Below are 23,475 nucleotides of genomic sequence, written 5' to 3' on the forward strand. Positions count from 1 at the left end.
TACAGCAAACTTTAAGTAGAGCCTGATTCCTAGTCAGATTAACATAGAATCTCACACTAAGGATCTATTTTCTTTAGCTCCTATTAGCCAACATTGTTCGCTTTCAACAGCAACAACAAAAAAATTATAAAGCATGCCTAAAGTCAAGGAAAACACATCCTGAAGAAGTAAAGCAGTCATCAAAGCCAGACAAAGATGTGACCCTGACTTTGGAATTATCAGACAGGCCATTTAAAATAACTGTGGCTAATTTGTTAAGGTTCTAATGGAAAAAGTATATAACATGCAAGAACAGGTGGGTAATATAAACAGAGAGATGGAAACACTGAGAAAGAATCAAGAAAATGCTGGGAAAAAACCCCACTGCAACAGAAGTAAAGAATATCTTCAATGAAGCTATCAGTAGACTTGACATGACAGAGGAAGAATCAGTGATGTGGAAAACAGGTCAAAAGAAACTTTAGAAACTAAAGTGCAAAGGGAAAAGATAATGAAAAACAACAACAAACATACAAGAACTGTGGGATAAGTTCCAAAGGCTTAACATACACACAAGGTCAAAAGCAAAAAAGTGAGAGAACAAAATAGAATATATATTCAGAAATATGATGGTTGAGAAGTTTCCAAAATTAATGATAAACATCAAACTGCAGTTCCACAATGCTCAGAGAATAAGCAGGGCAATATCAAACAAAAACAAACAAAAGAAAAACAACAACAACAAAATCAATATGAATGTAAAAAAAAAACTATGTAGAAAAACAAAGTCAAAAGGAAAATCTTGAAAGAAGCTGGAGAAAGAACAAACCAAAACACCTTACCTATACAGGAGCGTGGGTAAGGATTACGGTGGACTTCTATTCATAAACATGCAAGCAGCAAGACAGCAGTGTTATATATTTGAAATGCTGAAAGGAAAAAACCGCCTCACTAACCTAGAATTATAGGTACAGCAATATTAGTCTTCAAAAGTGAAGAAGAAATAAACGAGTTTCTCAGACAAACAAAAACTGAAGGAATTCATTGCCACCAGACCTTCCCTCCCTGCAAGAAATGATAAAATAAGCTATTCAGGAGGAAGGAAAATAATATAGGTCCCAGCCTTGGATCTGAAGAAACCAAATATGTCAGATAAGGAGTAAATGATGTTAAATAAACCTTTCATACTTCTTATTCTTAACTGATGTGAAAGATAATTGATTAACGTAATAATAGTAACAATGTATTTGATGATTACAGCATTTAGATAAATGAAATGAATGACAGAAATATCTCAAGGGATATGAGGAGGAAACACTCTTGTACTAAGCTGCCTGCCCTACACGCAGGGCAGTATAGGGTAATTTAAAGCTGGATTTAGATAGTTAAAATGTATTTACTAAACATTAGGGCAATAACCAAAAATCTTTTTAAAGAATACAGACTTCTGGTTTTAACTCTGATATGTAAAGAGATTGGAACTCATGACTCTTCCTTTCACTAAGAAAAACTGAACAAACTGGAATTTAATGAACAAATTAGAAATTGATAGAGACAAAATTCTCTTAAATGCATCAGAAAATTAAGGTAACAGGGCAAAACCACTATCCTAAAATCTAGAAAGACACAGGAAAATCAGAGTTGCAAGCGAGATCTGCTAACCTGGAGCACACGTCACTGGAGCCGTAAACTGGCAGGAACATTTAAAAGGTAAAGTTGATGACTTGCTGGAGGATGAGTGTGGACTAGTGTGAGAGTGAGAATCTCTTGGGGCCGCAGTCTTATGGGGACCCCTATAGATTCATGAGTTTTACCTCAGAGAATGCCTCTAGGTTCTCGAAGTGAAGAGCTGGGAAAAGTCCCTTTGTGGCTACTGCATGGGGATATGGACAGTAATCATCGTGAAATATGCCCAAATCTTTCTTCCTAACAAAGGGCCAATCTCAAGGAAAAGGACTTTCTTAGAGATTTATCCTAGCCTGGGGAATAATCCTTCCACCTTAGCACCCTCTAAACTTTCGATTTCACCTAAAGATGAAAATGAATGCTATACCATTGACAAAACACTCATGAGGGTCACAACCAGAGACGTAGGTCAGTCAACTAAAAGCCTGAGGTTTAATCGTGAGATGATAGAATTCTTCCCCTCTCCATGCCTATCTCCACACCTACATGGCTCCAGAATAAAAAGAGTGGGCCACAGCTGAAAGAGCTGTCAACAGTCTCTTCCTTGGAAAGTAAAGTCAAGAGGGAAGATGAAAGCAAGGACCCTGGAAGAACTTTGAGCCCCTAGCACCTACAGTGAGGGTGGACATTCCATACAACCCAACTCATGGCCAGATTATCACAAATCCTCACACGAAAGGCCTATTTAATTCACTTCCTATATACTTAATACCACAAGTCCAAAAGAGAAGGAAGATTTGAAATAATCGTGCCGTGACATTTTCAAAATGAATAACAGACATTAAATAATGAATTCAGTAAATTCAAAGAACACCAAGCAGGATAAGTACCAAAAGCAAACAAACAAATAAACAAAAGAACATACGCATATTTAAACAGCAGGAAACCAAAGGCAAAGAGAACATGTTGAAAGAATCTAGAGAGGGGATACCAGAGAATGGGATAATATCCTTGTTGGCAAGGATGTGGAGAAAAGGGAACCCTTGTGTGCTGTTGGTAGGAATGTAAATTGATGCAGCCACTATGGAAAACAGTATGGAGTTTCCCCAAAAGATTAAAATAGAACTACCATATGATCCAACAATCCCACTTCTGGGTATACATCTATAGGAAATGAAAACAGGTTATCAAAAAGACATCTGAACTCCCATGTTCATTGCAGCATTATTCATAATAGCCAAGATATGGAACAACTTAAGTGTCCATCAATGCATGAATGGGTAAAGAAGATGTGCTATATATACATATAATGGAATATTATTCAGCCATGAGAAAGAAGGAAATCTTGTAATTTGTGACAACATGAATGTACCTTGAGGGACTTATACTAAGTGAAATAAACCAGGCAAAGATAAATACTGCATGGTATCACTTATATGTGGAATCTAAAAAAAAAATCAAACCTATAGAAACAGAGGGTAGAAACATGGTTGCCAGGGGCTGGGGGTGGGGGAAGAAACAGAGAGAGGTTGCTAAAGGGTACAAACTTTCAGCAATAAGATGAATAAGGTCCCAGGATCTAATGTATAACATGGTGACTATAGTTGATAACACTGTATTGTGTAATTGAAATTTGCTAAGAGAATAGAACTTAAATGTTCCCACCAAAAAAAAAAAAAAAGAAAAGAAAAGAAAAATATGTGAGATGATGGATATATTAATTAATTAGATGGAGGGAATCCTTCCACAATGTATATGTATAGCAAATCACCATGATGTACACTTTAAGTAGCTTACAATTTTATTTGTCAATTATCCCTCAATAAAGCTGAAATAAAAAAATAAAGGTAAAAAGTTTGTAAGTAAAGAATAGAAATTTTGTATCTGAACATAGAATTATTATGTCAAATTTATTCCTTTTAGATAGATAAATGAAGTGATAAAAAGAATAAAAATACTTTCAATGTTTAAATATGATTTTCATTTAAATTTGCATAAATCGTTACATATGGCTTTAATAAATTGTGCGAATGATAAACTTTTCTGAAAGGTTGTTTTGTTTTTGTAGTTTGCATATGACTTGTCAATTAGAATTCTTTGAGTGGCAATATACTCTAAAAATAAATTAATAGTTTTCATTATATATTAAATATTTCTTAAATTCTCTTATAAAGTTTCACTGTGTCAAATTTTTAGAAATCCTTTTAAACTCATATTAAAATACCAGGTATTTTCTGTTTTTTCTTTTAGAGCTCTGCAGCAAATTATTTTAAGAATCACTCACTGAGAATTGACAACAGTTATATGAAGGCTGAATAGGTTGAATGATAAAAATTTAGCCATCTGGCATAGTGCCTGGAGTTCTATTGTTATAGATTATTTTTCACTAAGATATTTTATCATTGCCCGAAATATCTTATTTACTATTTATTCTTTGTTAAGTTTTAATATTCTCATACTATGTACCATACCTGTTAGTAATCATTATTATGGATTCATCTTAAATGGTACTTTGTCATCAGTATAAATTATATTTTATTGAGAGCTTTTGAGTGCATCACTAAACGAACTTAGTACAGTTGTTATTATCCAGTAAGTCCTTGATAAACAGAGGATTATGGAGCCTCAGGGGCTGTCAAAAATGCATTACATCAGTGGATGCTGCCTTATCAATGCTTGTGTTATTAAAATGTAAGTGGTACATTTCAAATTAGTCTGATTTTCTAGATGGTTGTCTGTAGGATTTTATTTTGTTATCACCTCATTCGCCTGCAGTAAGAAAATTTGATTCCAAAGCACTTACGGAGTCAGGTGCAGGTGAAGCTCGCCAGGATTGCAACCTGATGATTGTAAGCGTGATGCCAATCATTTCTCTACTTAGCAGGTTATTACCTAGTGTTTCCAGTCTACACGGAGGTTTACACATTATTTTCTAAGCATTTTCTGGGGCCAGATGTTTGAATATTGAGGATGAAAAAGACCAACTGAGATTCTATTCGTAAATATTTCAGAATTATGTAACAGGATAGTAGGAAATTGCTTAAAATACTAAAAAATATAATATTTAGACATTAGTTCATTGTTTTTCTTAAAGACCTGTAGACTAGTGTGAGATGTCCTCCAAAAATTCTGAAAAATATTAGTTAATTGTTCATTGTTTTTCTTAAAGACCTGTAGACTAGTGTGAGATGTCCTCCAAAAATTCTGAAAAATATTAGTTAATTGATTAATTAAAAATGTTTATTGAGCCCTTACCCTCAGAATTAAACTACAAATGCATTCCATGGAGGTTCAAAACAAGGCGAGAAAAGTCATCTGAAACAGACCCCTGCCTCGAGGCCCACAGACACACTGTCAACTGAGCTTGAACTTCTCTGCAGCACAATTATTAGCCACGTCTAGTGCTGGTGCATCAAGAAACCTCAAATAGCTGCTTCCAGATGTTTATATGGCCAAGATACAAACAGATACCTGCCAGTATAATATAGGCTTGTGGATGGATTTGGTTGTTCCTGCAAAAGGTTTTAAAACTTTTTGTTTCCTTTTTATTTAAATCTTATTTGGGAAGGAGGAGGGAGCTGACTATGGTTCCAAAGATGCATTTTGTTGGACCTTCAAAGGATTTTAAACTTTTTTTTATGTTTGAATTTAAATACGTTTAACTACTCTCTGGTTTATAGTAGTGCCAACCATAAACTGCTGTCTTTTCTTTGTTTTTTTTTTTCTTGAGGTAACATTGGTTTATAACATTATATAAATTTCAGGTGTACATCATTATATTTCGATTTCTGTGTAGACTACATCATGTTCACTACCCAAAGACTAAGTACCATCCATCATCACACACATGTGCCCAGTAACCCCTTTTGCGCTCCCCCCCTTCCCCTCTGGTAACCACCAATCCAATCTATGTCTCTATGTGTTTCTTTGTGTTGTTTTTATCTTCTATTTATGAGTGAGATCATATGGTATTTGACTTTCTCCCTCTGACTTGTTTTGCTTAGCATAATACACTTAAAATCCATCCATGTTGTTGCAAATGGCAAGATTTAATCGTTTTATGGATGAGTAATATTCCATTGTGCATACATACCACATCTTTATCCATTCACCCCTTGATGGGCACTTAGGTTGTTTCCAAGTCTTGGCTATTGTAAACAATGCTGCAATGAACATAGGGGTGCATATGTCTTTACACATTTGTGTTTTCATGTTCTTTGAATAAATACCTAGCAGTGGAATAGCTGGATCATATGGTAGTTCTATTCTTAATTTTTTGAGGACTCTCCATACTGTTTTCCATAGTGGCTGCACCAGGTTGTGCTCCCACCAGCAGTGTATGAGAGTTCCCTTCTCTCCACATACTCGCTAACACTTGTTATTTCTTGTCTTGTTAATTCTAGACATTCTGACAGGTATAAGGTGGTATCTCATTGTAGTTTTGATTTGCATTTCCCTGATAATTAGTGATGTTGAACATCTCTTCATTTGCCTGTTGGGCATCTTTATATTTTCTTTGGAAAAATCTTTGTTCAGATTTTTTGCCCATTTTTTAATTGGGTTGTTTGTTTTTTTATTGTTGAGATATATGAGTTCTTTATATACTTTGGATATTGACACCTTATCAGATATATGGTTTGCAAATATCTTCTCCCAATCGTTAGGTTGTCTTTTGTTTTGTTGATGGTTTGCTTTGCTGTGCAGAAGCTTTTTAGTTTAATGTAGTCCCATTGGTTTATTTTTTCTATTGTTTTCCTTGTGTAGTCAGGTGTGATATTTGAAAATATACTGTTAAGACTGATGCCAAAGAACGTACTGCCTGTGTTTTCTTCTAGAAGTTTTATGGTTTCTGTTCTTACATTCAAGTCTTTAATCCATTTTGAGTTAATTTTTGTGTATAGAGTAAGATAATGGTCTACTTTCATTCTTTTGCTTGTAGCTATCCAGTTTTCCCAATACCATTTATTGAGGAGACTATCCTTTCTCCATCGTATGTTTCTTCACTCGCTTGTTGAAAATTAGCTGTCCATAGATGTGTGGGTTTTTTTCTGGGCTCCCAATTCTGTTCCAAGATCTATGTGTCTGTTTTTGTGCCAGTACCATGCTGTTTTGATTACTATAGCTTTGTATTATATTTTGAAATCAGGGAGTCTGATATGTCCAGCTTTGTTCTTTTTTCTCCGGATTGCTTTGGCTCTTTGGGGTCTTTTGTTGTTCCATATAAATTTTAGGATTCTTTGTTCTATTTCTATGAAAAATGTCATTGGAACTTTGACAAGGATTGCACTGAACCTGTAGATTGCTTTGGGAAATATGGACATTTTAACTATGTCCATACTTCCGATCCAAGAGTACAGAATATCTTTCCATTTCTTTCTGTCTTTTTCAATTTTTTCATCAATGTTTTACAGTTTTCAGTGTACAGGTCTTTCACTTCTTTGGTTAAATTTATTCCTTGGTATTTTATTTTTTTTTGTTGCAATTGTAAATGGGATTGTATTCTTAATTTCTCTTTCTGCTACTTTGTTGATAGTCTACAGAAATGCAACTGATTATTGTATGTTGATTTTGTATCCTGAAACTTTACTGTATTCATTTATTATTTCTAAAAGTTTTTTGGTAGATTCTTTAGGGTTTTCTATATATAATATCATGTTATCTGCAAATAGTGACAGTTTTACTTCTTCGTTTCCAATTTGGATCCCTTTTATTTCGCTTTCTTGCCTAATTGCTCTGGCTAGGACTTCCAATACTATGTAAATAAGAATGGTGAAAGTGGGCATCCTTGTCTGGTTCCTATTCTTAGGGGGATAGCTTTCAGGTTTTCTCCATTGACCATGATATTAGCTGTGTGTTTGTCTTATATGGCCTTAATTATGTTGAGGTATTTTCCTTCTATACCCATTTTATTCAGAGTTTTTATCATAAATGGATGCTATATCTTGTCAAATGCTTTCTCTGTAGCTATTGAAATGATCAGGTGATTTTCATTCTTCATTTTGTTAAGGTGGTTTATCATGTTGATTGATTTGCAGATGTTGAACCATCCCTGCATCCCCTCACTTGATCATGGTGTATGATCATTTTAATGTATTGTTGTGTTCAATTTGCTAGTATTTTGTTGAGGATTTTTGCATCGATGTTAATCAGTGATATTGGCCTGTAATTTTTTTTGTGTGTGTGTTGTCCTTGTCTGGTTTTGGTAATCAGGGTAATGTTGGCCTTGTAGAATGAGTTAGGAAGCTTCCCCTCCTCTTCAATTTTTTGGAAGAGTTTGAGAAGGATAGATATTAAGTCTTCTTTGAATGTTTCGTAGAATTCACCAGGGAAACCATCTGGTCCTGGACTTTTATTTTGGGGGAAGTGGTTGATTACTGTTTTGATCTCCATACTGGTGATTGGTATATTCAAATTTTCTATTTCTTTTTGATTCAGTTTCAGAAGGTTGTATGATTATAAGAATTTATCCATTTCTTCTAGATGATCCAATTTGTTTGCATATAGCTTTTTTCTGTGTTCTCTTATAATATTTTGTATTTCTGAGGTGTCCATTGTAATATCTCCTCTTTTGTTTCTGATATTATTTGAGCTTTCTGTCTTTTTTTCTTGATGAGTCTAACTAAAGGCTTCTCAATTTTGTTTATCTTTTCAAAGAACCAGCCTTAGTTTCATTGATTTTTTCTTTTGTTTTTAGTCTCTATTTCTATTATTTCTGCTATACTTTTTATTATTTCCTTCCTTCTATTGATTTGGGGCTTTTTTTTCCCTTCTTTTTCCAGATCCTTTAGGTGCACTGGTAGATTGTTTGAGATTTTCCTTGTTTGCTGAGGTAGGCCTGTACTGCTATAAACTTCTCTCTTAGACTGCTTTTGCTGTATGCCATAAATTTTGATATGTTGTATTTTCATTTTCATTTGTCTCCAGGTATTCTTTGATTTCTCTTTGATTTCTTTGTTGACCTAATTGTTGTTCCATAGAATTTTTTTTAATCTCCACATATTTGTGGCTTTTCCAGTTTTCTTCCTTATTTGATTTCTAGTTTCATACCCTTATGGTCAGAAAAGATGTTTGGTATTATTTCAATCTTCTTAAATCTATTGAGACTTGTTTTGTGGCCTAATATGTGATCTATCCTGGAGAACGTTCCATGTGCATTTGAAAAGAATGTGCATTCTGTAGTTTTTGGATGGAGTGTTCTGTAGATATCTGCTAAGTCCATCTGTTCTAGTGTGTCATTTAAGGCCAATCTTTCCTTATTGATCTTCTGTTTGGATGGTCTGTCCATTGATGTAAGTGGAGTGTTCAAGTCCCCTACTATTATTGTAGTCTGTTAATAATTGCTTTATATTTTTAGGTGCTCCTATATTTGTTGCATAGATATTTACAAGTGTTATATCCTCTTGTTGGATTGTTCCCTTTATCATTATGTAGTGTTCTTCTTTGTCTTTTGTTATGGTTTTTGTTTTAAAGTTCATTTTGTCTGATATAAGTATTGCTAGCCCAGCTCTCTTTTCACTGCCACTTGTGTGGAGTATCTTTTTCCATCCTTTCACTTTCAGTTTGTGAGTGTCTTTAGGTCTGAAGTGTGTCTCTTGTATGCAGCATATATATAGGTATTGTTTTTGTCTCCAATCAGCCACCCTACGTCTTTTGATTGGAGTGTTTATTCCATTGACACTTAAAGTAGCTATTGATAAGTATGTACTCATTGCCATTTTGTTACTTTTTTTATGGATGTTTTAGTAGTTCTTCTCTGTTCCTTTCTTCTTCTCTTGCTCTCTTTCCTTGTGGTTTGGTGGCTTTCTTTAGTTTTATGTTTGGGTTCCTTTCTCTTAATTTTTTGAGCATTTATTATAGGTTTCTGGTTTTTGAATTCCATGAGGTTCATAGATAATAACCTAATTATATAGTAATCTACATTAAGTTGATTGTCTCTTAAGTTTGACCTCTTGCTAAAAGCTCTACTCTTTTACTCCCCTCCTCCCACATTTTATGTTTTTGATATCATATCTAACCTCCTTTTTTTGCATGTTTATCTGTTACCCTCTTATCATGGAAATAGATAATTTTAGTACTTTTGTCTTTTGACCTGCATATTAACTTCATAGGTGGTTGATCTGCTGCCTTTACTGTATATTTGCCTTTACCAGTGATTTTATTGTTTTTTGATAATTTTCTTATTCCTATTTGTGGTCTTTTCTTTTCCACTTAAATAAGTCCCTTTATCATTTCTTGTAAGGCTGGTTTATTGGTGATAAACTCCTTTAGTTTTTGCTTGTCTGGAAAACTCTTTATCTCTCTTTCCATTCTGAATGATAACCTTCCTGGGTAGAGTATTCTTGGCTGTAGGTTTTTTCCTTTTAGCACTTTAAATGTATTGTGCCACTCCTTTGTAGCCTGTAAGGTTTCTGCTGAGAAGTCAGCTGATAGCCTTATGGGGTTTCCTTTGTATGTAACTTGTTGCCTTTCTCTTGCAGCTTCTAGGATTCTCTCTTTGTCTTTAGTTCTTGATGTTTTAATTATAATGTTTCTTGGTGTAGGCCTCTTTGGGTTTATCTTGTTTTGTACCCTCTGTGCTTCCTATACCTGGATGTCTGTTTCCTTCCTTAGGTTAGGAAAGTTTTCAGCTATTATTTCTTCAAATAGATTCCATGCCCCTTTGTCTCTCTCATCTCTTTCTGGGACACATATAATACAGATGTTAGTGCACTTGATGTTGTCCCAGAGGTCCCTTAGGCTGTCTTTGTTCTTTTAAATTCTTTATTCTTTTTTCTGTTCAGCTTGGGTTATTTCCTCCTCTCTTTCATCCAGACCGCTGATCCATTCTTCCATGTCATCTACTCTGCTGTTGAGTTCCTCTAGTGAATTTTTCATTTCCAGTATTGTATTCTTTAGTTCTGATTGGTTCTTTTTTATATTTTCCAATTCTATGTTGAAGTTTTCACTTATTTATCTATTCTTCTCCCAAGATCAGTGAGCATCCTTATGACTATTAGTCTGTACTCTTTATCAGGTAGATTGTTTATCTCTGTTTCATTTAGTTCTTTTTCTGAGGAATTGCCCTGTTCCCTTATTTGGTACATATCCTTTGTATCCTCATTCTGCCTCTTTCTCTGTGCTTATATCTATGTATTAGGTAGGCCAGCTACTTTGCCTGATCTTGGAGAAATGGCCTTAAGTAAGAGATGCCTTATGAGGCCCAGCAGTGTTCTTTCCTCTCATCATCAGTTCCAAATGTTTCAGGAGTGTCCCCTGTGTGGGCTACGTGTGTCCTTCTGTTGTGGCAGGGTTGCTTTCACTGCAGGTGCACTGGGAGGCTAGATTCTCTCCCTGGCCAGCTAGTTGTAATGCTCAGCTATGTGCAGCTGCTGTGGTCCCTTCAGTCACTTTATCATGTGTGGGGTGTCCCAGTACAGTTGGCTGCAGGGTCTAATAGCACATTCCTGCTGCAGTTTTTCTGTTAATGAGTAGGGCCCCAGCATGGCTGGTTGCTAGGCTCAGATGCTTACAATTGCTGTAGGCCTCTGGCCTGCAAGGCTATTGTCAGCTCCCTTAGGAGTGCAGCTGGGTGGGGCCAGCCCCAGGGGTGGCAGTGCACAATTGTTTCAGGCTTTGGAGGTTGAGGTCAATCTCCTATGTGGCTCTTTGAGAAGCACAAGTCTGCTGCAGCTGACAAGCCCCACTGCTTGCAGGCTCACACGCCCCGTCAGTGCAGTCCTGCCTTGTGTGCACACCCTTCTCACTAAAGTGGACCCACTCACCCCACTGCAGAGGCTCCACATACTCTGCCAACACAGGCCCACCCCTCGTGCATGCCCTGGCCCGGAGAGGTGGACCCATTTGCCCTGCTGCAAAGTTCCCACACGCCCCTCCTACGGAGACCCACAAGTTGCCCAAGTGCTTGCTGGTGGGTGGGACAGTCCCTAGGTCAGGCTGCCTGCCCTAGCTGAGCTAGATTAAATCAGTGCTCTACTGGTTGGGGCAGACCCCTATGCTAATAGACCAGGGGAAGAACTCCAATGGTGTGTGCTAGTATCTGTGTCAACATGCCTGTATTGGCAATGTCTCAGTCCTTGGGGAAGTGGTCCCAGCTGCCTCCTGCCTCACTGAGATGTGCGCAGAGCCTATGAAGTGAGTCCCTTTTCACTGAGGGACTGTGCACATTTCTTTCTGGTGGTTTTAGGTTGCTTTCAGAAACAGGTGAATTTGTGTGTGGGCCCTTTTAGAGCAGGTTTTTCTTTCTCTTATGTTCAATACCTTTTCTTGGGGGGGTATTCATCATTGTACTTAATAGCCAGCAAAGCCAGATATTATGACACTCATCCTGGTTGTGCTGAGTTCCAAAGCTGCTTATTGTGGCACAGCTCTCCGCTCAGATCCCCTGCTCCTCCAGGGAATGCTTCGTACATTAAGATTGCTCCCAGCTGTGAAGTGCCGTGGCTGGAATGTGGCTTTTTCCTCTCCAGAAAGGAATTTCTGCCTCTTCCACCTCAGTCAGCACTGTCCCTTGTTGTGAGGGTTCTTTTTATCCAGTTTCTGGTTCTCTTTCAAGGGTAGTTTTTCCAAGGGTAGTTGTAAATTTGTTGTGTCCATGGGATGAGGTGTAGTCCTCCTACACCACCATTTCCCAGCAGTCACAAAAATTCTCCATACCCTGCTGTCTTACACCTGACCAGCTGAAGTGTTAATCTCTTTTTGTTCCTTTATAGTGAGCCCATCCTTTGGTGAGATGGTTGCATCACCTAACGTTTAACTGCCCTAACTTCCCTCATAATGATTCTGTTTTCCCAGTGATCCCCCAGCTCCTTTCTGCAGGAAGAGTGAGTGCTGACCACATGTATGTGCAGGAGTCCGGTCTGTGTGACAGGTTATTGTAAACCATTCCCGATTATGATTTTGTTTCCCCTACATAGGTCTGCTTAGGCACAGAGGATTTCTTGATTCACCAGACTTCAATATTCTTGACTGGAGAATTCCCAGTCCATTTCATGGTTATATCCGTGGCAATGAGTACATGTGTATGCCTTCTTGTATGGGCCATTCTTTCAGGTACTGGTACTTTAGCTAAGTGTTCAAAGCAGAAAGCCAGATCTAATCTTTGACTCCTTAGGATGACACCACTACCATTCCAGCTTTTACAAGCATGATATTATTTTTTTGTTTTTATTTTTAATTTGCTACACTTTCACACTTACTTAAGGAAAGAGAACTGCTGGATATGGAAAAAGGCATTATATCTAAAAGGTCTTCAGAGCCAAGATAAGGAAAAAGATGCTCTCTAAATTGACTCTTCTGCACACCCAAGCCACCGCTGCCCAAGGCACATTTCTATATAGGAGCAAAACTGATCCTTTAATTAAAAATAAGAATTGCAGGGGACGGCCCGGTGGCGCAAGTGGTTAAGTGCGCGCGCTCCGCTGCCGCGGCCCGGGGTTCGCTGGTTTGGATCCCGGGCGCGCACTGACGCACTGCTTGGCAAGCCATGCTGTGGCGGCGTCCCATATAAAGTAGAGGAAGATGGGCACAGATGTTAGCCCAGGGCCATCTTCCTCAGCAAAAAAAGAGGAGGATTGGCGGATGTTTGCACAGGGCTAATCTCCTCACAAAAAAAAAAATAAATAAATAAATAAAAATAAGAATTGCAGTTTATATTTCTCAAGGCTGCCGATTAAATAAATGTATAAGCAGCCTATGATATTTAGAAAAATTGTTAAGAGAAAATACACAAAATATAGGCAGAAAGAATATGGTGGCTATAAATAAAAGCCAGAAACAAAATGCTTCTCCCCTCAATAGTTTCTTTAGGAGCAGGACCTCTATTTTTCTGACTATTAGTCCAGTCAAACACAATTTGAAAACTCCTGTCTCTAATGAAGCATATTTCAACCGTAAGAAATTTCAGCTATGGAGTCTCGGTGAGAATGTCAATTTTGGTTGCTTCACCAAGAAATAACACAGCAACCCATTGGCCCTTGTTTGTATCAAAATTTTTAGTGGTAGAAAGTAGTTACTTCAGGGTAATTACACCACAGTATAGATTCGAACTTCTTTTCTCTTAACTAAATTTCTTACACGCAAGAAAAACTGAAAGTTGCAATATAGAAAACTAATATTGACATTACTGACTAGCTTTGAATATAAATTTTTCAGGAAAATATTTTCTATTTTAATTAATCTTTCCTCAGTAGGACTCATAATCTTCTTCAGTAGAAAATTGTCTCACTTGCTTTGCAATTAAAAATAAGACTACTAAATGAAGAGGAATAGGATGTACCATATAAAGTTATAGTAATTTTCATTTTTTTCCATTAGTGTGTTTGAAGAGAATTAGGAAAATTCTGGGCTTCCCACTTCTAATATGAAAATTGAGGGAGTTTAGGGACATCACTAACATAATACTAATGAGATCTCAGCAGTATTTCCTTACAGAAATCTTTTTCTGTGACTAGAAGCACACCCATTCTACTAAGGGAGATGCCGGAAGAATAACTGTGTTGAGCTAAAAAATCATACAACATTTATCTTGACTAAAATTCTGTGAAAGTGAGAATAAAATTGAAAGTATTTATTTCTAATATACTCAATAAAAAAATATTTCTTGAAAGCTATTTTGTGCAAGTAGTGAGTTCTGAGCTGAGAATGCCTGATGTTATTTAAAATTAGGTCATGTCTGTTCATGACAATCTATCCAAAAGACATTAATTTTTTGAGTACCTACTTAAGGCAATGTATCATGTTATATTGAGATTATAAATAAAAATTAGACCATTCTTAAGGACCCCACATTTTATTCATAAGATTTTGTTAAGAATTTATTTTTCAGAGCAGTTTTAGATTTACAATAAAATTGAGAGGAAGGTACAGAGATTTCTCATATATCCCTTGCCCTCACACATGCATAGCCTCTCCAATTATCAACATCACTCAACAGAACAGTATATATATAGTTTTTAACAAGGATGAATCTACACTGACACATCATAATCACCTAAAGTCCATGGTTTACAGTACAGTTAATCCTTGGTGTTGTACATTGTATGGATGTAGACAAATGTATAATAACGTATACCCATCATTATAATATCTTACAGAGTATTTTCACTGCTCTTAAAATCCTTTGTGCTCTGTGTTCGTCTCTTCCCACTCTCCTCCCCCCAACCCTGCTTCCTCGGCTCTTTTTACTGTTTCTGTAGTTTTGCTTTTTCCAGGATGTTGTATAGTTGGAATCATACAATATGTAGACATTTCAAATTGGCTTCTTTCACTTAATATGAATTTAAGCTTCCCACATGTCATTTCATGGCTTGATAGCTCATTTCTTTTTAATGCTGAATAATATTCCATTGTCTGGAGGTACCATAGTTTATTTATCCATTCACCTACTAAGGGACATCTTCGTTACTTCCAAGTTTTGGCAATTATGAATGAAGCTGCTATAAACATTTATGTGGACGTAAATTTTCAACTCCTTTAGGTAAATACCAAGGAACACAATTGCTGGATCATATGGCAAGAATATGTTTCGTTTTGCAAGAAATACTTATAAGATTTTGATACTGCCACGTGTTAAATGTTACGCTAGAGGAGTGTACAAAAAATTATTGAAGCACAAAGGTAATGGATCTCACCTAGAGATGTTGTATTAAATAGTGGAAGAAAGTAAGAGATTAAAAGAGAAAACATACTAGTATTTATTTACAGAAAAATTTATTTGCTACCTAATTATGCTAACATCTTCATTAAGTATTCTACCATCACTAATACAAACGAGAAATAAAACAAACATCACTGTTTGTTCAATCAAAATTTGGAAAGAGAAAATACAATGTATAATGTGAGGGGAAAAATGTGAACTTTTGATTTTAACTCTGACATGTAAAGAACTTAGAAGTCATCGTTACAGCAAGAAAAAGGCTGAACAAGTTGAACGTCAATGACTGTTCTTGGGCCCATGGGAGAATGAGGTCACAGAAAGCAATAGTTTAAAATCTGGTGAGAGGGGTGAATGCAGAGGAATGCAGTTAAGATCAGTTTCCTTAGATTAGAAACTGCTGTAGCCATAATCTGGTAGAAACACGAAATTAGTAATTTTGACAAAAATCTGATAATGTCGATGAAATGGACAAATTGCTTTAAAGATAGACTACCAAAACATAGACAATGAAAAACAGATAACCTGAAGAGGCCTATATTAAAGACATAGAATTAATAATAAATGTCCTTTAAAAAAATAAAGCAACAGGCCGAAATGGTTTCACTGGTGAATTTCACCAAACATATAAGGAAGAACCAAGGCCAATTCTCCACAATCTCTTCCAGGATATCCAAGCAAAAGGAACACTTCCTACACCTTTGTTTAAGGTCAACATTGTCCTAATACCAAAACCATACGAAGGCATAAAAAATTAGAAACTACAGATCAATATCTCTCATGAACATATGCTAAAAAAATCCTCTAAAAAATACTACTAAGTCAAATTCAACAACGTATAAAAGGAATTATAAACTACAGCCAAGTGGGATTTATTCCAGGTATGCAAGACTGGCTCAATATTTGAAAATCAATTAATTCGATCCATCACATCAACAAGCTAAATAAAAAAAGAAACATATGATTATATCAATCAATGTAGAAAAAGTATTTGACAAAATCCAACACAAATTCATAATAAAAACTCTCAGAAAACTAGGAATCGAAGGGAACATTCTGAACTTGGTAAAGAACATCTACAAAAGATGTACAGCTATCATCACACTTAATAATGAGAAACCGGGTGCTTTCCACCGAAGATCAGGAACAAGGCAAGGATGAGCCCTCTCACTACTCCTATTCAGCATCATCCTAGAAGTCCTTGCTAGTTCAAAATGTCAAGAAAAGGAAATGTGTGTGTGTATGTATATGTGCTTGTGTACACATATGGGTGTGCATATGTGTATGCACACGTGTGTGCATGTGTGTGTGCCTATGTGCGTGTGTATGCATGTGTGTGTATGCATATATGTGTGTGTGCGTGTGTATGCATGTGTGTGCTTTTCTTTACTCTGTCAGGCCTAAAATAAATCACATTCCAGTAGCAACAAGCAAACTCTGTATCTAGACATTGTTTTTTCATATCATTCTCTAATAAAAGAAACTAATTTCTTGGAGAAATGACTGATACCATGAGTAAGGCAAAAAATTTACAAGATGAGCCAGGAGCATCTTACAGTACCAGAGAGTAAAGAAGTTCTCAGGGGAAAACAAAATAGTACACTGATGGCGTTATGTAAAAGAACTACATGAGCTAACTGAAAGTGGTCTCAATGGCCAAATCTGGAACAATGTGAGCAGCGAAGAAATAAAATAGTAAAATCTCCTGTGGAGAAGAATTATGAATAATTTATGCAGAGATTGCTCTCAAAGAGGGGAGCATAATCTGAGTTTACCATGTGCATTGTGAATTCCTTCAGAGGGTACAGTATGGAAAGATGGGGGTGACACTGAAAAATAGTATTGACCGTATGTAACCTTAGTACTAATGTGATGAAAATAGCACTTCATTTCTGTGAGTTTTCTCCCGAAGATCCATAAATTCAGTCTATTTATGAGAAAAATACCAGACAAATTCCTACAAAGTACCTGATTGGTACTCCTCAAAACTGTTGATGTTATCAAAAACAGGAAAATCTGGGAAACTGTTACGGACCAGAGGAGCTTAGTTAGTTTGCTAGTTCTGTGATACCAAAGTACCACAAACTGAGAGCTGTAAAAAACAGAAATTTATTATCTCGGAGCTCTGGAGGCTAGAAGTCCCAGATCAAGGTGTCAGCAGAGTTGGTTCCTTCTGAGGGCTGTGAGGAAGAATCTATTCCTTGCTTCTTCCCTGGCATCTTGTGGTTTCCTGGTAATCTTTGGCATTCCTTGTCTTGTAGAAGCATCACCCTAATATTTCCTCTTTTTATAAGGACCCACTCACATAACATTTTTTTAACTTGTTTGCCTCTATAAAGACCCTATTGCCAAATAAGTTCACATTCTGAGGTACTGGGTGTCAAGACTTCAATAAACTTTTTCTTTTTTTTTTTTTTTGCTGAGGAAGATTCGCCCTGAGCTAACATCTATTGCAAGTCTTCCTCTGTTTTGTATGTGGGCTGCCACTATAGCGTGGCCACCAATCAGATTTGTAGGTCTGCAACTGGGAACAGAACTCGGGCCACCAAAATGGAGTACATGGAAGTTAACCACTAGGCCACTGGGGCTGGCCCAACAAATCTTTTTTTTGAGGAGACACAATTCAACTCATTTCAGGAGCCTGAGGATAAATGACAACTAAATTAATGTAATATCCTGGATGAGATCCTGAAACATAACATTAGGCAAAAACTAAAGAAATCTCTATGAAATATGGGCTTTAGTTAATAATAATCTATCAATATTGGTTCATTAATTGTAACAAATGTAGTAGACTAATATAAGATGCTAATTATAGGGAAAAGTCTGTATGGGATAGAGGGAAATGCTCTGCACTATCTTTTCAGTTTTTCCTGAAACTTAAAACTGTTCTAAAAAGTAAAGTATACTTAAAAAAATGTGTGAATGACACATACAATCCTGAATGCTCTCAATTGTTCTTTTTACCTCAAATCTCGCAGATAAAGCTGATATTAGGAACTGATCTAGAAGCTAAAGTCAAACAATAACTTACCAAGTTTGGTAGGACTGATTAAGTTTTGCTTTAAAATGCCTCTCCTCAATCATTGATGACTAAAATAACACAAAAAGATTTATCTGCCATTACTCCTAATTATGGAGATTCTTTTTTACTCCTAGTTAATGATGTCTGAAAAATTTGGCAAGAAACCTAATGATAATGGGAGTTTTTTAGAGAAGGCTACCATTTAGAAGATCTAATCTCAGAAATAACAAGCTAGACCTCAGAAGACAATTATTTATTAATTTTGATGCACTGAAAGTAACAATTTACCAAGAATATTATTAGTGCACTTAAGAGAGAATTGCAACATTATTTTTAAATAAGGAAGGGTGGAAAAGAGTATAATACTATTAAGCTTTTGAAGGTTTAAATGAGGATGAAAACCAGATATAAACCATCTAATATAGAGAATGAGCTCAATAAAAGTTAGCTACAGTTATGAGATAGGTATGATTCTCCTCATTTTGTGGCTGGGAGAACTGAAAATCTCTTATGTTAACTTACTCAGGAATGCTAGTATATTTTTGTCTAGTTTCAGTACTTGAACTCTAGTGATACGGTAAAGCCTTCAGTGGTTCATTGTAAATAAAAAAGTAAAAGTCCAAATAAAGTGGTGGAGAAATACCAAAAATCTATACAATATTTTTAGATACAGGAAAGTAAAATAATTAAGAATATAAAACTGAACATTTAATCTGCATGACATCAGGTTTCTGATAGCTGCTGTACTGGCAAAATATACCAGGGAAACAAGAGGTGCGCTCCCACGTTAAGTTTGTAATTGGGTAAGAGACCGAGATAGAAAAACCAGCTCGACACCTGCACCAATAGCTGTATTATGGGCTTTTCCTGTTGAATAGGACTATTGTTCAGCAGACCAATGTCAAACATGGTCACTCTGTGATGGCAGATCAATAGACCAAAAAACAAGACCATTCCATAATTTTGTTTGAGCACAGGCAAAAACAATCACAGACAAAACCTACAACACTGTCTAAGCCACAAAAATGATGAAACATCACCCTCTCCCAGGTAACATGAGTGACTATTGTTCCTTTATCATTTAAAGAGTTAGCCCTTCTCCGTTTTTCTGCTCCTAGGTAAAAAAAAATTATTAAGAACTAGATTAGGAAAAGCATTTGAGCCAAATATATCCAGTAAGAAGTTCCCAAGGGAAAACTCCCTTTAATACTCAGAATCATTTGCATATCAGCCCTTTGCTTGCCTATCTCTGAGGTTCTTCCCATATCCAGGGCCAACATTTCCACTTTTGTGTCAGTAATGCTGACCACCATTTTTCATTAGAAGCACTTCTGTGATATAGCTCCCACACAGACGGGAACTTTCTACAGGTAGAAAGGAACTTCTCAAGTTCTCACCCGTTTTAGAAATCATGCTTAAATTCCAGAACGTTTTACTATCTCAACTAGAAGCATATTTTAGACACATCAGAGGAGATATTTTAAAGATAAAGTTATTTGTGTCTCATCTTCACAATATATAATTGTGTAGGTCTAGAACAATTCTCAATTTGTACAAATTTCCACAGAATTAAGATCCATGGTATTTAAATATTTTCATATTAATCATTAATGTGAATATAAGTATGTTTTTGTAGAGGTTGATCAATTTAAAATTTTTTCACATCAGATAAAATGTACATATAACTCTTTTTCCTTGCTTGTAATATTTTATTTTGTGAGAAAACACTTCCACTGTCTTAGTTACTTCTTCACAAAAGAAAGATTTTCGCTGCCTTAGGGAACTAGGTCTAATTTAAGAAACAAAATAATGCCCGGGAAGCATTAAGATAACTTTTTAGTAGAAAACAATTTCTACATTTAGATGGATTATTAACTATCCAGCAGCAACTGGAGAGATACACGTTTAAAAATATGCTTGAACTCAACTTATGTAATTAAGCTAAGACTTAAATTGCTTTTAGGAGCGAGTTCTTAAAAGAAGAGTTGCAAGTGTTATCAACCTTCTGCAGGTTTCTTCTAACATCTCCTTTTGCCTACCTGGGTAACAATAATATATGCTAAAACAGTGGCATTATTCTATCATGTGATGTTCAGTGGTGAACACTAAATAAGGAGATGATAATTACTAAAGTGCTTAATGATATTTTGTTAAAATACTCCTAGATTACTCCTGGATTGCTAAGCCAGTTTAAACTAGGATCTGTAAATTGTGGTGAAGTATTTTAAGAATGTTCAGAGTGTTTCAGAATTTTTCACTTATGGTATTTAATTGCTTATTGTATTAAATGAAAGGTTGAAAATCTTTATTTTCATATTCCACAACAAACAACAAAACTACATATATATGCTTAATACCTACAATGCGTCAATAGGCACAAAATAAAATAACACATATTGCTTTAGATAAGATCTTATATTATTTATCTACATAAGAATTTATTGCTTTAGATAAGGACAGAAAACAAGCAAATATAGATACAAATGCATAATATTTAGGTAGTGATAATTACTGAAAAGGAATTTATGTGCAGATTTATGGTGTGGAGTGGTGGATGGCAATAGATACTATTTTTTATAGTGCGTCATATCAGATTACTTAGGCTAATCTATGGTACATTAACAAGTCACCTCAAAACCTCAGTGACTTATTTATTTATTACTCACATTACATGTCCGTTGTTGGTTTTGGAGGCTCTGCTCCACGTTGTTTTTATGCTGGAACCCAGGGAGGGCTTCACTGACAAGTACCTTGTTACTTGAGCAAAGTTCAAAATGATGTCACAGAGCAAGTCAGGAAAAGGGTAAAGCAAATGAGAAGATCCTGGAGTGGAAGCATGTTTTGGCATTTTCAAGCAATTTCCAGGAAGTCAGTGTGACTGGAATTCCAGAAGAAGAATAATGCTCGGAAATGAAACCTGAGTAGTGACTCTGTGCTAGTTCATGGGGAGCCTCGTAGACCATGTGGGGGCAGGGGGAACAGGGTCGCTGGATTTTATTTTGAGCAATATGAGGACTCATTGGCAGTTTTTAGCACAAGAATGCAATTTGATTTACTATTTTAAAATAATTATTCCAGCTGCAGTTTTGAGAATAGACTATATAAGAGTCAGGTACTCATTGGAAGGCTAGTTCAAGTGAGTCCTGATGTTGCTTTAGACAGAGGTAATTACCATACTTACAGCAAAAGGGAATCAGATTTTGTATCTAAATTGATAGATTTCTGATGGATAAGATGTGAGTTTGAGAAAGAGAGGATTCCAGGATAATGCCATGGTTTTTGGTTTAAGAAACACAGGAGAATTCATTTCTCATTTATTGAGATGTAGATGAATGGAAGAGAAACAAGGTTGGAGGTTGAAATCAAAGGTTAAGATTTGGTTTAATTAAGTTTCAGATTTGCATTAAACTTCCATATGGAAATGTTATGAAGGATATTGCATGTCACATATTGGGGTTCAAGGAAAGGTTCTGGACTGGAGACGTAATTTAGAAGTACCCAAGTTATAAAAAACTATTTAAAGTCTTGGTATCGGATAGCATCACCTAGGGAGTAAGTGTAGTTGAAGAAAAGAAAAATACCTTCTCAAGAAATGGTCCTTGAAGTCAGGAAGATGAAAAAGAATGAGAAAAGCATCTTGAGACAGAACAGTCAGAAAGGTGAGAGAAGAAACAGAAGTGTCCGTAATTCCAGAGGCAAAGGAGGAAAATGTTTCAAGTAAGAGAGTGTCTCATAAACTGTGAATAAGTCCATAAAGATAAGGACAGGAATTGCACATTTGTTTTGCAATGGTAATTAGTAGTCCTTGATAAGTGTATATCTACAAAAGACTCCAAATTCTAGCCTATATTACCCTGTAGAGCAAAGAAATAAAAGTATTGTCAGAAGCCATAATAGGCAGCATAATTTTTCAATAGATAAAATATATTACTTAGAGTGATGTCTAAAAAATGTTCTGCTTCAATTTAATTTGGTCTGCCATGTTAATAGACAATTCCAAACCAAATAAGCCGTTTAGAAAGTAGTCAATTTAAAAGAGAAAAATAATTTACTTTCATTTGTGCATCCTAATGAGTAAGGTGATATGAAGAAAGAAAGAAAGTCCCTTTATAGGATCCCTAAATTAATGGATCTCATCATTCTTCTTCCACAGAAAGCTATCTTGCCTCCCATTACACATACTTTGGTACAAGAATACAATCTTTATATCCTGTGTAAATTAAAAATAGAACTTGAATGCATTCTATATTTTAATAAACCTTATTTTTAAAAATACTTTTAGGTTTACAGCAAAATTGAGTGGGAAGTACACGGATTTCCCATATACCCCCTGCCTCCACACATGCACAGCCTCCCCCATTATCAACATGACTTACCCCAGTGGTGCATTTGTCACAATTGATAAACCTATACTGTTTTTTTTTTTTTTAAACCTAATTTTTTTTTTTTTTTTTTTTAAAGATTTTATTTATTTATTTTTCCCCCAAAGCCCCAGTAGATAGTTGTATGTCGTAGTTGCACATCCATTCTAGTTGCTGTATGTGGGATGCGGCCTCAGCATGGCCGGAGAAACGGTGCGTCGGTGCTCGCCCGGGATCGGAACCCGGGCCGCCAGCAGCGGAGCGCGAGCACTTAACCGCTAAGCCACGGGGCCGGCCCTATACTGTTGTTATTATCACCCAAAGTCTATAGTTTACATTATGGTTCAGTCTTGGTGTTGTATATTCCATGGGTTTGGACAAACATATAATGACATATATCCATCAATATAATATCATGCAGAGTAGTTTCACTGCCTTAAAAATCTTTTGCGCTCTGCCTACGTATCCCTCTCCTATGTATCCCTCTCCTCTGCCTGCTAACTCCTGGCAACCACTGATCTTTTTACTGTCTTCATACTATTGACTTTTTCTAAATGTCATGGAATTGGAATCATATAATATGTAGGCTTTTCAAATTGACTTCTTTCACTTAGAAATATTTATTTAAGGTTCTTTCATGTCTTTTCAACAGTTGATAGATCATTTCTTTTTAGCACTGAATGATATTCTGCTGTCTTGATGTGCCACAGTTTATTTATCCATTCACCTACTAAAGAATACTTTGGTTTCTTCCAAGTTTTGGTGATTCTGAATAAAGAAAGCTACTATAAACATCCACATGCAAGCTTTTGTGTGGACATAAGTTTTCAAAT

Source organism: Ceratotherium simum, chromosome 25, assembly GCF_057802395.1.
Source record: "Ceratotherium simum simum isolate JZ-2026a chromosome 25, ASM5780239v1, whole genome shotgun sequence".
NCBI lineage: Eukaryota > Metazoa > Chordata > Mammalia > Perissodactyla > Rhinocerotidae > Ceratotherium > Ceratotherium simum.